This window comes from Arvicola amphibius, chromosome 4 (genome assembly GCF_903992535.2).
Source record: "Arvicola amphibius chromosome 4, mArvAmp1.2, whole genome shotgun sequence".
Classification (NCBI taxonomy): Eukaryota; Metazoa; Chordata; class Mammalia; order Rodentia; family Cricetidae; genus Arvicola; species Arvicola amphibius.
The window spans coordinates 137,973,510-137,990,861 of NC_052050.1; positions in this window are offsets into that span (position 1 = coordinate 137,973,510).

The following is a 17,352-nucleotide window of genomic DNA, read 5'->3' on the forward strand; positions in this document are numbered from 1 at the left end:
CCTGGAATAACGCCAGAGACCATGGCATCCCAGAGCTTTGTTCTGTTGGCATATGCTATGGTGTTCGCAGAAGGGAGATGGTGGCATGTGTGGGAGACCTTGGTGAGGAGTTTCGGGGGAAGCAGGACTTAAAGAACCACTTAGAGGGGGCAGCATTTCTAGCAGAAGAAATAACGTTTGGAAGAAAGGTCATTAGTGTTTAAGATTGCCAGATGGAGAAAAGTGTGTGTGTGTGTGTGTGTGTGTGTGTGCACGCGCGCGCGCATATGTGTGTGTGCGCATATGTGTGTGTGCGCATATATGTGTGTGTATGCGAGCGCGTGCATGTGTGATGTCCAAGTAAATTTCAGTATCTCTCCCTCTCTCCCTGACCCTCCCTCCCTGCCCTGCTCCCCCTATTTTTCTCTGAGACAGGATCTCACTGTTTGTCCAGGTAAATACCTTTTAATATAACATATACTATGCAATATTTGTAGTCAAGCAAATATTGCTTTATCTGGAAAGCAAGCGGACTTAGGGGTTCTGCATTTGTACCTGGCAACCCTATCTAGAGTGTGTTCGCGGGATTATACTGACATCCAAGAAACTCATGTTTCCAGGCTGAACAACTGAAATCATCACCTCACAGTCTGAAGGGCTGACTCGGTGGTTAAGATGTTGTTATGGTCTTGCAGAGGACCTGAGCTAGGTTCTCAGCCCCCACGCTGGAGGAAGGGTGCTCATAACTGCCTGCAACTCCAGCTCCTGGGGATGAAACAAACGCTTTAGTCTCCAAGGCCAGCTGCACTCAAGTACACATACCCCCACTCAGACATACACACATAATTATACAATAAAAATAAAACCTTTTAAATAAGGACGTTGTTTCTTCACTTCTTAGCTATTTAGAGGCACTTGAGTCTTTCCTGGGCTATGTTGTACAGATCCTTATTGTATCACCTACAAAACAAAGCTCTTGCTATTGACACACGTGTGTTCTGAGGTATCAGAATGAGAAAACCCAGCATCGTCAAAGAAAGGCGGCTCAGACCATTCGCGTCTCTTTATCTTTGCATTGGGCATGGAGTAGCGTGATTATTTTTCTCTCATATGAATCATTCGCCCATCTCAACTCCTTTCCAAATGCTACTAGCCCTGTAACTCCAGAATGGTTGCTAGAGGGAAACAGAGCTACCCCCAATCCTCCTTTCTGCTTTCCCCAGCGGTCCCCCCCAACCCCACCCCCTCCCCTGCGCATGCGCACTACTCCAAACAAGCTCAGACTAAGTGAAGGCAGTATGCTTGCACCTTGCTAGCACATTGGAAACAGCTCTGTCTCTGTTTGCGAGGTTATCAATCTCCCGAATGTGAGGGGCGTCTTATCTTTCCTTACCACACACACTGTAGGTGAGGGGTCACATCTGTCCTCTGGGGCACCAGTGTGCACTCGCGCGGCATCGATTTTATGCAATAAAGGGGAAGGATTTAGAAATGTGTTCCTTGCCATTCCTGTTTGCTTATACAAAATAAATCCCCTTTGTTCAAGGGCGCTGAGAAGAGGTAATTTGCTTCCATTTAGCTGTTCACTCAAACTCTTGACCTTTATACCAATCATTCCTGGCCCCGGGGCGATCCGAGGGGTTGAGTGGGACAACTAATGCCGTTTGAAGGGTGGCCCGTGACGCAGATTGTGATACTCAGCAGAGTATGAGTCTTGGGTGTGAGTCCGTCCCAAATGGACTCTTCGTGTAAGTACGCTGTCTATATATTACCTCCTCTTGGCCAAACTTGCTTAAAATAGGTCCACAGGCTGGCCCCCACTGCAGCCTGAAGGCCTGGCTGTATCACAAGCTCTTGAAGGCTATGGGATTCTGTTTCATTGTGTATCCATTTTGGATACATTAGGGCTGATGCGGGCTTCAGTAATAAATAAGTATATTTTTTTTCTACTTTGTTCTGAGGCAGGTATGAAAAGCAGCTTCTTGTAGCCATTATACAAAGCTCCATCTGACCAGCATCAGTGAGCCTGTGGTTTTTTTTTTATTATTTTTATTTATTATTATTTGTTTGTTTTTCGAGACAGGCTCTAAAGCTACAGAGGAAACCCGTCTCAAAAAAACCAAAAACCAAAACAAAACAAAACAAAAACAAAAAAAAAGGAACATGAGTGTGAACACAGGGATGCCGAGTGACGCCTAAGAATAAAACACAACCATCTTTTGTGATCCTTTAAAAGTCCTACCTTCCCAGCTGGACTCAACCTTTAAACTACCCGATGCCTGGGCCTAGCACACCCAAGTGGGTGATAGGGTAGCTGCCTGAGGGAACACAGGCTCTGGCTTTTAGGTCAGGCCTGTGATTTGGCAGGGGAGAACTTGGTTTGGCAAAGACCATGTGTTTCTTTTGTTTGTATGGAAGCCAAGGAGGAGAATTAAGGAACATAAATTCCGAAAGATTAGATTGGATCAGAACAAGGCAGCTGTTGTTTTTGCCAGAGTTTAAAGGGCACTGCAAAGGCCACCGGACCCATTTCTGTTTCTCTTAGGCATTTCCCCCTTTCTCATTCAAGACTGTTGCACCTGTCTTTCTCATGCTGCCCCATACACGTGTGTCCCAAGACACAGAATCGACTTTGAAAAGGCTGGACAGCCGTTGTACTGGAGAAGTGGTCCCCAGGGCTCATGAAGCTCAGAAGCTTGAGAGCCTGTCAAATTGCCTCGCCTCAAGTGGACGGGTAGGGCATTTCTAGAAAATGGCGAATTTTTTAGCATCTCTTTTCCCTTCCCTTCTATAATACTCATGGTTTTATACTCAGGTTGACTAAATGGACATACAAGGTGAGCTTCCCAAGTCTGAATGTCTGAAACCCAAAGTTAAAAAGCCCCAAGTGTCGATGTGCTGCCACAGGTAGGACATTCTGATCTCCACTCACGCCATGAAGAATCGTAGTCGGACTACAGTGGCTCTGGAAACATGTATAAACCCACCTCGCGGCTCACATACACAACGTGTGATTAGACTCAGGCCCCGTTCCCACCATATCTCCTTATGAATATTCCCAACTCTGGAGAAACCTGAAATCTCAAGCACTTTTGTTCTTGAGAATTCTGGGTAAGCAATGTTCTCCCCATGCTGGCTTTTCTCACTTTGACTTCTGAATATTACTGTCACTGTCTCCCCTTCACTGGTCTCTCCAAGTGTGGTTTGGAGAGGAAGGCAGCTCCTCATCCTGTGTTTCTAGGGCTCTTCCTACTTACTATGGAAAGTGTCTCTGAGGCTGCCAGGTGGGAAGTGTCTAGTTGGAAAGAGAGGCCAGGAAGCTGAAGTTTCTAGAAGAGCTGCTTGACATGGAGCACATCCTCCTCCCTTCCTCCCTCCCTCCCTCTCTCCCTTCCTTCCTTCCTTCCTTCCTTTTCTTTTCTCCCCTCCCCTTCCTCCCTCCCTCCCTCTTTCCTTTCTTTTTTTTTCTCTCTCTCCCTCCCCTTCTCTTCCCTCCCTCCCCCTTCCTTCCTTCTTTCTCTTTCTTTCTTTTCTGTTTTTCAAGACAGGGTTTCTCCAAGTAGTCCTGGCTGTACTGGAACTCTCTCCTTAAACCAGGTATGTTTCTTAATTGCAGCACAAAGAATGTGCTTTGTGCCATGGTGGTGCGCATGTCTTTAATTCCAGCACTCAGAAGGCTAGGCAGGAGGAGCTCTGAGTTCAAGGCCAGCTCAGAGTGAGTTCCAGGGTAGAGAAACTTGCCTACAAAAAAAAAGTGTTTGGGGATTTACCTTCATAGAATGGCAGCAGTGGACAGGAAATCTAAGGATGCTGAGAGACTTCCTTTTATCCAGAGACTATTCTTGTAACCCCTTTCAGAGCTACTTTTCTCCCTGGTCTCTCTCTGCTACAGCTAGCTATCTTTCCCATTGATTGACCACTGTGGAAGTTGCCAGTGATCCCAAACCAATGAATTTGCAGCCACGCAAAATTCTTTCATCTCAGAAAAAGGAGGCAAGTGTGGAAGAAACAATTCCACAAAGTCGGAGGCGGGCGAGGGTTCTCTAGCAGGTGTGTAGGGCAATCAGAGCATTAGGCTTGCATGAAGTCTACATAAGGGAGGCATTGCTCTCGCCAAGTCAGTAGAGTCCATGGGTCCGCGGGCTCACACTACGAGCAAGTGGGCACGTGGCGGAAAGGGTCAAAGGCAACAGTGGAAGATTCTCATTTCAGCTCCAGTAAGCAGGAGCCTGTTTGCCTTCCTGTTTGTCCCCTCAGTGGGGGAGCGGGAGAGGAAGGAAGAATGGACTAGAGAGGAAAAATCCCTGGGGTTGTCTTCCGAGGAGGCAACCCGAGTCCTGTTGTGTTGTAAATGAAGGAGTAAGTCCCCCCCTCCTTGCGAAATTCTTCCGTGAGAGGTAGATGAGATTAAAGAACTAATTAAACAACAAAGACCCTGGAGTTTGGGGCCACGTGGAAGGGGCTCCCAGAAAGCGGGGTGGGGGGGAGGGATAGAAAGAGAGGGAGAAGAGAGGAGTGGGAGAGAAGGGGAGGAGAGGACCCTGGCCAAATGCTTTTGTTGTAAGTTGGGGGACTCCACATATCCTAAGGCTTGAGGGACCTTCACTGATTCTTTTGAATGTCTCACTAGATTAAATTAGTCAAGAGCAAGCAGAAAGGGGCATTTGTGGCAGGGACAGAAGGGCGTTATCACTCTGGGGGGCCCCTGCATGCTGGAAGTCTGAATGAGGTGTGCGCGGCCTGTCTGTGGGACCGTCTGAGGCATCGGGAAAGTGGGACGTTTCAAAACTTAGAACCTTCGTCTTCTGCCTCAGTCGGTCGGAGGTAGAATTCTTCGGTCTTCACCTGGGCTTTGTATTAAACACACCGGCTGGCAAGTACGGTAGGAGATGCAGCGGGTGAGTGACTGCGGGTGAGGGAAGGCTGGAATGCCTGCAGACTATTGCCTTCTGCCCAGACACTTGCAGTTATTGCGAGAATGCAGAACTGCAGAGCAATTTTCAAATGCTGCAGCCGAGCCAGCCCATGCTAGAACACTCACGTAAGCGCTGAAGGTCTAGCTAGCCATTCTCTGTGTGGTTTTAGAGTAACCTTCCAAGTGGAGAGAAACTTGGGTAAAAGGGAGGTGGGACACCGGGACTCAGATTATCTTCGAGAGCAGAGGAAGGATCGGATCCTCAGGGCTTTCTTCCTCCTTGAGGGGTAGGCTGAAGGAAATGCCTTTCTTTCCCTGAACTGTACTTTCTGTTAGCGGTGACGGGGATTGAACCAGGCACCCATCACCCGGCGTCACCCCCAGCCCTTCATGGACTGTTAGCTGCCAGATTCACTTCTGGCCACACGTTATTGTCTTGGGAAAAGACCCGCCCTGCCCTAGACTCCTACAGCTTTTGTTTCTCTCTCCTGTAAGCCCCAGGTGCTTTTGTGAATCGAAGATACTTCAAATTATTAGCCTTTAATAAAACTTAAATTGTAGGACCGTGCTTGGAAAGCATCACGGGGAAGCTGGTGCAGGTCTGCAGAAAGGGTTACTGTGGAGGCTATAGTTGATAACACTCGGGGACAGGCTCCCAGGGGTGACTGATTTTACTATTACGTCTGAGCAGGTGACCTGGACAGCCACTGCACCTGCACTGGCAGAAGTCAAATTCATCTAGACGACTAACATGTATGTCGCTCCTCTTAGGTGCCAGGCACCTGCTAAACTAACCTACATGGCTGTTCTGGCAAAGAGGCGTCTCAAGGATCGCTGGTCTCGGATGTTTTCCTTCTAAGGTTTAAATTACGTTTTAGTGTGTTTGCTTTTAATGTGTCCGTGTGAATTTGCCAGGATAGGCATGTGGGGACCCGAGGACAGCTTCAGTCCTTTCCTTTCCTAATAGGCTCCGTGACATACGCTGTCACCTGCTAACCCATCTCAACGCTGTCCCCTCAGAGAGTTTCCAGTTTAGCTCAAATGGCAGAATTTTAAACAAACGTGCCAGCGGCCAAAATGTCGTAAGACCCTCATCTCTCAATGTAAGGTAGTGCTGGACCGGAAGGTCACTGGAAACCGTGTGGCTTTGGCACATAGAGAGAATAGAATATGCTGTGCTTCCTACCCTAGGAAAGGGACAGTGAGTGCTCCAGGTCCTTCAGTGACATCGTGCGTACTTTTTGCAATGCCGGGGCTTTGAACTCAGGGTCCCCAGTCTCACAACTTTTTTTTTCTTCTGAGGCAGGGTCTCACGTATTTTGGGCTAGCTTCAAACTAGCTGTGGAGGGCTTCCCCTTCTGCTCCTTTTGTCTCTGCCTCCCGAGGGCTGTGGGTGTGGGCCTGCACAACCATCACCGGTTTGTATAGTTCTGGGGAACAAATTCAGTGCTTCGTGCATAGCAAGCGCTCTGCCACCTGAACTACGCCCCAGCTCATCGGAGGGAAAAGCAAACCCTTCTGGCTAGATGTGACTTTTCTCTTATCTTCCCTGGTCTGTAACCGAGTAAGACACACTCAGATGGCTGTGTCTGGGCCTCACGTTTCAAGAGTGCAGTTCCCGTGTCCCAAGTCCTGAGGATGTCTGGGTTTGTGCTGAGATATCCCAGTGAATTGTTTTCTTCTCTTGCCTTGTCTCAAGTTGTTTCCTTACATATGTATACATACGTATACATATACATGCATGCATATACATGTATATATGTATATGTATACATATATTACTAATATACATGCATACATACATATATTACGAATATACATGTATACATGCATATACATGTATATGCATGTATACATGCATTCTTCGCTTTTTAGGACTAGCTAGAGTTCAGCCCAATTTCAGATGGATGGTAGTTTGGATTCTGCCCTGGAGTTATCCATTTATTTTAGTTGTGATGGGCGTAGGCAGCAGTGTATGGAACCAGTTTTAATCACCTTGTGAGCACTGACTCTATATGCCGTTCCAGTTCCGTACCCAGTGATCCCAGCCGGACGCTTTGGACTGGGCCATGTGGAGAGCATTTACATTGCCGAAACTGACCATTGCTTCAGATGAGTGTGTTAGGGAAGAAGTACTGGGGGAACAGGACTTAGAGATATTACCAGCATGCCCCTGGGCCTTGGCTTCACTGTACTTACCTAGGGAATTCTCCAGGGTTGGTTCTTGCCACCTGGGGAGACACACACAGGTGACAGAACCAAATTGTTAACTACTGGTTGATTTAATACCTTCACTTGGATGGTCACAGGTACCCAAGGAAATAAAGCTAAAAGTATCTCAGTGTCCCTCCACTCCAGACAGTGGCATTTTTGAAGTCACCTGAAATCGCCTTGCTCTCAATCTCTCCCATCATCCCCGCCTGCTGCCCAATCAAATCAGCCCTTGAGTCCTGCTGACGGAGCCTCACCTGGGACTTCTGTGATCTATAGGCCCATATCAGCACTTCCCCCTCATCTCGTGCTGGTGGCCACAGTCTCCTAACCTCCTAAGAAGTCTCTTCTGCTGAACGTACTGTCTCTTCCAGTCCCTCCTCCTGCCAGAACGATCTTCTAGATGCAGATCTGCTCATCTCAGTTCTGGCGCTGAGCCCTTCACCGCACCACCTCATTCCATCGTTCTGCTTCACGTAGCTTTTTCCATCAGCTGAGGTCTGTAGTTGGCCTCAGAGACGGTCCCTAGGACTTCCCATTCCTTCATCCTACAGTTCAGAAGGTACACTAAGCCCAGCTCACCATGCCCATAATGGACCAAGCTCCGTCTGATGTCCAGCCTCTTTTCTGGCGCTCTTGTATCCAGCCTCTCTCTTGAGTGTCAGGCTGACTCCTACACTTGCCTCTGCACCTGAGCTCAATGCCCTTCTGTAAGGAGACTTCTAATAGCCCCTAACAGCCTGGGCAACTCTAGACTGAGAGCGGCAGGTGAAGATAGAGCCGTCCCAGAATGCACTGTGGGGTGTGCTTAAGACTCTTATCTGTGGCGTGTGTGCGACCTTCTGTGTTTACAGGTCAATCACTGGGCTGGATGCTTTTTCCTCTGCTCCAGGTTGTGTATCTCAAACTCTTGTTTTATTTTAAGACAAGGTCCTGTCTGTGCAGCCCAGGTTGTCCTCAAAATCCTTCTTCTGCCTGTGATTCCAACTGCTATCTCATACTGCAGAAGGACAACAGAAATCCTTTAGGATTGACTCTGAGGAGACCAGAGTTTAGACTCAGTAGCAGGTACAGTGGTACGTTTTGGAGATTGCTGGCATTGAGACACTGTCTTGGGTTCCCATAAACTAATACCACATGGGCCATCTATAGGTCAGTTCTTTCCGATCCTTTACAGCTATGGACAAGGCTTCCATTCTCCTTTAGGAGTCTGTGCAATGAGGTTGAAAAGTCAGAGCTGGGCCAGGGATGCGGCTTTGTGGTCCAGCACATGTTTAGCAGGCACGAGGTGCGAGGTCCCATCCTTGGCACTACAGAATGAAAATAAAACTCAGGGCTTCTCCAAGACTGGTGTTAGGGTAGGGGTGGCGCTGAGTTTCTGTAAGTGGGACAGACACACGATACATTTGGGATATTGCTGTTACAGTTAGAAATGGTAACATGCGATTTGTTTTAAAGGATCAACCCCGGATTAAAATGAGAATGGATCCGGTGTAGCCAGAGTGCAGTTGAACCAAGGAAACAAGACAGTGCTCCCAGCTACAGTGGCCAGAGAGAGGTAGGGCTGGATTAAGGTGGGATTGCTAGACCCAGCCTCTTTCCTCTTCAATGCCCCTCGCCATCTGCCACCTCACAACGCCCGCCCACACTCGGTGGTTAAAACAATTTCCAATTGCAATCCCCTAAAATAAAGCTTAATATATTCACATCTGGAGGTTTTCCTGCCCTAGTTTATGCTTAGCATTGGCCTTCATTTTAGCAAACTATTCTGTGATTGCTTTGTGCTGCTTTGGAAGGGTTTTTGGATGGGGATTTGCGGCTCTGTTTGATTGCATTGTGATTGCGTTTGTGAGTGACAGAACAGCGAGGGAATCTGAAGTCTGTTTTTATCTCGTGTCTGTGTGGGGACCAGCCCTGGCTGCACATCAAGAATCAGCTGAGCAAGCTTTTAAAGTGCAGATTTCTGAGCCCTGCCCCGACCCAGAGAACGGAAGACCCAGGAAGGAGCAGGAAGGTTAGTTGAAGTATCACCCCAGGAGGTCGGTGCATTGACCTAGGCTGCTTGTGGACTTGGCTGTTTGGCAGGTTGAACAAGGAGGATCTTTGCAGCCCAGGAGTTCAAGATCAGTCTGGGCAGCCTATAGAGGGGCCATCTCTTCCAGTGTGCAGCCAGGACTGCTAACTCTGGTCATTTGTTTCAAGTTCCATCATAAACACTCAGTACAGCAGCTGCTGAAGAAATCCTCCTTTGGGGCTGGACTTGACTCTGAGTATTCAGAACGTTGAAACATTCGAACTTACCATCCATAAAAATGGCACAATGATAGCAGTGTTTAAAGGAACAATGGACGGCTTTGGTGGAGCGCCTAAGGAGCTTGTGTGAAGCTCTTGAGTCAACTCCAGCTCCATAAACCCCAGCACTCAGAAAGCAGAGGCTTGAAAAACAGACTTCCAGAGCCATGCTTCGCTATGTAGTGAGTTCGAGGCCGGTTTGTAATAAGTGAGACTTAAAAACAAACAAATAATAAGTAAAAGCAAAAAATAAGTCAAATCAAAGGATACCACAGTAAAGCATTTATTTGAGTGAAACTCTAATCCCCATTGATTTCAGGTGGTGGGACCCAGCGTCTTCCTCCAGGAGTCTGTCAAATCAGAGCACCGACTTCTCTGGTCCTCTCTTTTCTTCAAAGAGTGTCAGAGCATGGGCTTTGGCTGAGTTTTGAGTCCTGGCACTATCACGATTTTATGTTATCATGCCTAGTGTCCACAACTGTAAAATGGACGTATAATGTATTTCTTTCAGGATCGCCGTCTTCGGAGTTTTAAATAATGCCTATCACAGTTGCTAAGATGGCCAGATGTATCTGGGTGGTGGTGCACGCCGTTAATCCTAACACTCGGGAAGTAGAGGCAGGCGGATTTCTGTGAGTTCAAGGCCAGCCTGGTCTACAAGAGCTAGTTCCAGGACAGGCTCCCAGGCTCCAAGGCAGCACAGAGAAACCCTGTCTAAAAAAAAAAAAAAAAAAAAAAAAAAAAACAAAAGAAAAAAAAAAGGTAAGAGCGGAGAATTTCTGTGTAGTGGGATGCTTCAGAGATCATACATTAGCTCCATTAGTTTCTGTTTCAAGACATTATTTGCTCTGACCCTAACCCATGTCTTTCTTTTTTACCCAGTTTCCCCATTTGTTTATCCCCTAAGCCTATATAAAGTTGGAGTCAAGATGTTGTGGGACAATGGTCTTATATTGTTTTAATAAAACTCTGATTGGTCAGTAGCCAGGCAAAAAGTATAGGCGGGACAACCAGGCAGGAAGTAGAGGCGGAGCCATGGGAACAGGAGAATTCTGGGAAGAGGAAAGGGTCAGTTTGCAGACATTACCCAGAAGCAGAGGAAGCAAGATGAGAATGCCTCACTGATCAAAGGTACCGAGCCACGTGGCCAACACAGACAAGAATTATGGGCTAATTTAACATGTAAGAGTTAATAAGAAGTCTGAGCTAATGGGTCAATCGGTTTATAATTAATGTAGGCTGGCTGTGGGATTGGGCCGGACAGAAACCTCTGTCAACACCAAGATAGTTTTACTCCTCTGGACAGTACCAATTGCTGGGATCCATTCAAGCAAAAGCACTGTTGTTCCTAGCAAAAGCTAGAAAACACCCTCGTTTAACCAAAGCAAGCGTCTGGAGGACACTGTTTGCCTTCCCTCTGCATGCAAAGACATCACGAGCCCACGAGCTTACGCTTCCAGCTCCTCTACCATCTCCCCTGCTCTTCAGGATGCTTTCCTCCCTCACCCATGTGCTCCGGCAGGGAATGGCGTCGGCTCTCTCTCCTTCGCGTCTTGGTTCTGCTCTGCAGCTTATTTGAATTGCTCCTCTGAGCCCAGGGCTTTCCCCAGCACCAGCACCGCTTTTCCCTTCCAAACACACACCTGGGCAGCTAGGAGAGTTGGGAGGTTTGAGAGTCTTGCGGAGACCTGTTCTCTTTCTTTGGCAGGCAGTAGCCTCCTCTCTGGAAGAAGGAAAAAGTCTCCACTGATAGTAATTAGCATGACCCTATTTCCACTGAATTCACATTCATGAATTATAATGTTCGGCCGTCTCTTTCCATTTTATTTAGGAAAAACTGCGACCTAGGATTATAATCAAATACCTCATCACCCTGCAGTGACTCGTATAGTACTGGTAACGCAGCAGTTTTGACAGATGGCATTTTTAGATGATGAGAGGAGTTGACCAGATGGGGAAGGGTAGGAGGGGGAGTGGGTGGGTGCCTGGGGTAGAGAACTTTCCCATGAGCACACTTTGGGTAAAAATTAAAAGTGTGTCTGAAATGAAGAAGGAGAAAGAAAAGGGCATGAATAATTGGGGGCTTTTCACGATGGCTGTGTGACCAGCGGTTTGGGCTGCCACTTGGGACAGGAGTAAGTCTTAAGAAAGGGAAGTGCTTTAGACCTGAAGCTGTGGGGCTAGAATGGCTCAGAGCAAAATGAATGAGGTGGGTGAAGAGAGGACGGACTAAGGAAATGTACCATGGAGTAGCGCTTGACTCTCCCTATCTACAGAAAACTGGATGTGGCACCCAGAGGGCATCAGGAGTAAGTGAGGGCCAGACAAAGTGAGGACATCCCAATTCCAGGGTCCATCTTGACTCTGTAGGAACTCCCGGTACCCCGAGTTGCCTGGCTGATGGTAACACCTCTCTGCTGGTTTGTTTCTTGTCCACTTGACCCAGGCTAGGTCATCTGGGGAGAGGGACCCTCACCTGAGAAAGTATATCCATCAGATTGACCTGTAGGGCACTTTCTTAGTGATGATTGATAAGAGAGGGCCCAGCCCACTGTGAGCGGTGCCATCCCCGGGGCAGGAGTTTCTGGGTAAACTCTTTTTCTCCCCAAGTTGTTTATAGTCAGGGTCTTTATCACAGCAGAAGGAAGCCAAACTAGAACACCATGCAAACTCTCTCTTGAGATTTGGCCAGGAGGATGAATGAGAGAAGACTGAGTAGGTACCCAAGAGTCCAGGGGTCTCAATCTGTGCAAAGATACACTGATATCCCTTAAATTCTTTTAATGGATGCCTCTTGTGTACTGTAACCCCAGCAGGTGCAAGAAATATGCTAGTTTTTCAAGTCCCTTTAGTACATAGACAAATGGAGGTACAGTTTGAATGTGTGTGTGTGCGTGCGTGTGCGCGCGTTCACGCATAGGCACATGTATGCTTTCTTTTTTCTGTTGTGGGGGGGGGGAATGGTTTGTTGGTACAGATGAGAACTTGGCCTCAGGAGCCGCCAGGGCCGAAAAGAACTCTTTTTAACAGTGACTCAGAGACAGAGAGTGTGGGGGTGAGGATCAAATAGTGTGAAAACCAGAGATGCTTTAAAGGCCAGCTGGCTTAAAATGAAACGCTGAAGCAGATGACAATGTGTTTGGGGGCCTTCTCCTCCTGTTGTTCTCTGGTTTTAGTTTTGCTTTGTTCTTTTGAGATGGAGTCTTATTTCGTATGGAGTCAAGGCTGGCCTCAAACTCATGATTCTCCTGCTGCCTTCCAGTTTTCGGTTACACCAGATCAGTCCGGAAACGGGGGACACAGTGGTTTAAGTAGCGTGTGATTTTTCAAGGTCCTTTCCAGTGTCTATAGATCAGTGAAGGTGGACTGGACACAGTGGCACGTGCTTGTAATTCTAGCACTCGGGAGGCAGAGGCAGGAGGATGTTGAGTTAAAAATCCAGCCTGGGTTACTTATTAAGGCCTTGTCTTAAAAAGGGGGTATTGAACTTGGGACTCTTCCTTCTTTCTTTGATTTCAAGGTATCTTCCCCTGATGCATTTTGAACACCCTCTTCTTGGTTTCTTCACTTTGGACATCACAGTACCAATCATCGACGACCTGGTGTTACTGGATGTTTCCATATGTGTTTGGAAGCACGGTTCCCTATCCCAGATATTTTTATTTTGGTTTGCTTCTGTGGTAGGCTGACGAGAGCCCTCTCTGCCCCCCAAAAGATGATCCTGTCCTGATCATCAGAAGCCGAGAGTGTTCTGTTACATGGCAAAGGTTGTGCAGAAAGATAACACCGCAAGCCATCTGACCTTAACACTCAGGTGGGTTCTACATCAAGACAGCAAATCCTTAAAAGTGTGAAAAACATAGAAGAAAGTGGGAAGTACTTGGACTCATTGGCACAAGAGACCACTTCCTAAATATAACACCAGCAGCACAGACACTGAGAGAAACAATTAATAAATGGGACCTCCTGAAACTGAAAAGCTTCTGTAAAGCAAAGGACACAGTCAACAAAACAAAACGACAGTCTACAGAAAGGGAAAAGATAACTGACCACATTGGACAGAGGGCTGATCTCCAATATACAAAGAACTCAAGAAATTGGTCATCAAAAGAACAAATAATACAATAAAAAAATGGGGTACAGACCTAAACAGAGAACTCTCAACAGAGGAATCTAAAATGGCTGAAAGACACTTAAGGAAATGCTCAACATCCTTAGTCATCAGAGAAATGCAAATCAAAACAACTCTGAGATTCCATCTTACACCTGTCAGAATGGCCAAGATCAAAAACACTGATGACAACTTATTCTGGAGAGGATATGGTATAAAGGGAACCCTCCTCCATTGCTGGTAGGAGTGTAAACTGGTACAGCCCCTTTGGATGTCAGTATGGCAATTTCTCAGAAAATTAGGAAACAACCTTCCTCAAGATCCAGCAATTCCACTTTGGGGTATATATCCAAAGGATGCTCAATTGTACCACAAGGACATGTGCTCAACTATGTTCATAGCAGCATTGTTTGTCATAGCCAGAACCTGGAAACAACTTAAATGCCCCTTGACCGAAGAATGGATAAGGAAAATGTGGCACATTTATTTACATAGTGGAGTACTACACAGCAGGAAAAAAAAACAATGACATCTTGAAGTTTGCATTCAAATGGATGGATCTAGAAAACATCATATTGAGTGAGGTAACCCAGACCCAGAAAGACAAATATCATATGTACTCACTCATAAGTGGCTTTTAGACATAAAATAAAGAAAAATCAACCTATAATTCACAATCCCAGAGAACTTAGACAACAAAGAGGACCCCAAGAGAGACATACATGGATCTAAACTACATGGAACATAGAAAAAGATAAGATCTCCTGAGTAAATTGGGAGCATGGGGACCTGGGAGATGGTAGAAGGGGAGGGGAGTGGAGAAAAATACATAGCTCAATAAAAACAATTTTAAAAAGGGAGAGAGAAAAAGACCTGGTGGTGCAGGCTAGTAATGTCAGTTATTCTGAAGTCCAAGGCAAGAGGCTTGCAATTCAGACTGCCTGGGGTATGCTCAGGCCCTGGTTCAGTCACTGGTACCACGCAGACACAAGGAAAAGTGGAAGGAGGAGACTGTGGTTGAGTCAGAGTGATTCAATCTGAAAAGGACCCAATCTGCTATGGTTATCTTTGAAGATGAAAGAGCGCGTTATGAGTTAACCTGGGAAAGTGACTTCTAGAAGGTAGAAAGAGCAGAGAAACTGATTTCGAGAAAATAAGTTAAATTTGTTTACTTATTGTGCTGGGGATGGAATCCGGGACCTTCTGCATGCAATGGAATCACTTTGGAGCTAGAACCCCCAGCTCGGGAGTTGTTACATTCAAACCACTAAGCCGTGGTCATTTGTTGCAGCAGCCATAGGACTCTGATAAAATTTGCATCTCCCACTCTGTCAGCTGAGCCAGTACTACAGCACCAGGCAGGGGTCAGCAGCCACACAGAGGTCTTGACTGGTGCCATTACAGCTGGGCCCCTCACTGCTTAGAGGAGAAACCCTGGCTGCTTCGGATCTCTGGCTGGAATGTCATGAAATGCCCCCTGGAGGAGCCTTTCCCACCCTCGCACACCCTCCGGGGTTCTGCTCTACACTCCGCTGGCTTACTTCCTGTTTTTGTCCTTTATTTACAGGAAACTCCTCTCCCCTTCTGAGAATCAGGCCGCTTGACCAAGTACAGAGCAGTTCAGGAAGTGTGTACGACTACAGTTTCATTCTGAAAACCCGAATTTGAGAATGGGGGTTAGAAAGCTCCAGGACCCCCCAGCTCAGCAGGTTTGGGGACTACTGCCCACTACACGTTTTTTGGTAGCACGAGTGGTATCTTTCAGAAAACAGTGTTTGAAATATCCTTTCATCCTTCACCCTGAAGCATGGGCAAGGCATTTTGAAACTCTTAAGTGGCAAATTAAAAAACCTGTTCTTCAGTCACTGTTTCCCTCCTGGGACTTTCGTCTTACAGAGTTGTCCTTCTTCAGCGTGTGGTATCTGGAGCCATCAGGCATTTATTAAAGTGACAGACATTGGCCTTGGGTTGATGAAAGTGCAAGGCGTTTGCTCGTTCCCATTGTCTCTGGTTAGTTACTAATTATATTTACAGTTAAAATCTGTGGTTAATAGCGATTGTGAGGCCGTATGTGCGTGTGACCAGACAAAGCGGTGCTGTCTTGTCCTATGACTTGGCCAGTGCTGAATTATATTTGGACAATGCCCAAAGAAGCCGCTTAGATGCTTTTCTAGGTTGAATAGCCCTATTGGATCTTTTCTTTTCTTTTTAAATTATGTGTGTGTGGGTATGTGCCCTTGTGTGCTGGTGCCCACTGAGGCCAGAGGCCTGGATCCTTCTGGAACTCGAGTTACAAATGGTTGTGGACCACCTGAGGCAGGTGCTGGGAATTGAACTAGGGTCCTCTGCAAGAGGATCTTAACCACGGAGCCTTTTCTCAGCGCCCCATCCTGGAGAGCACACTAAGAGACTCGTATGCAATTGAACTAATGGTTATGAGCCACCTTCGCCCTTTCTCTGCCTCTTTTCTGTCCTTCGCCCCCAGTTTTGATTTTGTGTCTCTTTCAAGGCACGGAACAGTCTGTGATTGACTTCTGGTTTTCTCCTTTGAGCCTCAAACACTTAGGAGGCACAGGCAGGCAAATCTCTTCAAGGTCTGCCTGGTCTATAAAGCAAATTCCAGGACAGCCAGGGTGATGCAGAGAAACAGAAACCCTGTGTTGAAAAACAAACTCAAAGACTCACCACATCTTTATTTTTTTTCTCAGCTTTGTCATTTTAGAAAGGCATGGTGAGAGGCAGAGGCAGGTAGATCTCTGTGAGTTCGAGGCCAACCTGTCTACATAGTGAGTTCCAGGACAGTCAGGGCTGTGTGGAGAGATCCTATTTCAAAAACCAAACAAGGTTGTTTTGTTCTTTTGTTTTGTGCTTTAGGTTGAAGGTGGCACAATGCATTTGCCACAGAGATGGTGTTTCACTTCCCAAAGACTATTCCAGAATGGCCAAGTTTAAGAGTCAGGCCTTCAGGATCTCCTATGATTTTAGGGCCTAACCCTATCTGCAAGGCCCACAGGAGGCATGAAAAAGATGCCAGGATCAACAAGAAAGGTCTCTTTGGCTGTGGTAGTGTATATCACAGCAAAAAGAGAGAGAGAGAAAAAAAAAAAAGACACCACCCAAAAGAAAGGCCCGGTTTTCAGGAAAAATACCATTCCCAAGTGGAAGACATGTTTTATTTTTATTTTTATTTTTTTTTTTTTGTCACTGCCGTTAGCAGTGGCAGGCATCGCCAGGCCAGCAGCAAACATCCGGGAGCCCTCGGTATCAGGCAGGATGTTCGGATGCCAGCTCCATGGAGGAGAGGGACAATGGCTGTTTAATTTGCTTTTTATAGCAAAGCCCATTTGGGAAGAATGAAGACAGGAGCCTCTCAGAAGAGCTTCCTTTCCCTGAGGGCCGGTCCATCTGCTCTGTGGAGAGGAGACTGCTGACTCAGGCCAGGGAGCCTGCCACTGCTGCCCTGAGCCCAGGCGCCTGGCCAGGATGCTGGCCCACATGGCCGGCCGGCGACCAAATGGTGTGCCCGGGGTGCAGGGAGGTTGTCAGGGCTCCTTTCTAAGACGGGACAACTGACTTCTGTCCTTGGATTACTGAGACATATGTTCCGTGACCATCATACAAGCGCCCTTTCGCGGACAAAGCCTCTTTCACAGGGCCCTTGTGAAGGGGGATAAAAGATAAATGAAGGTCGCTCCTAAGAGATTAAGCATTTAAGAAAGATTAGTCAGTGTTTCTAAGTATCACTGAGCTCCACAGCTTTTTCAGAACCAAACAGAAAATGCAATCTTTCGCAAACATCCACGCATGCTCGTGAATATTCATCTTTAAACATAATGAGCTGTCA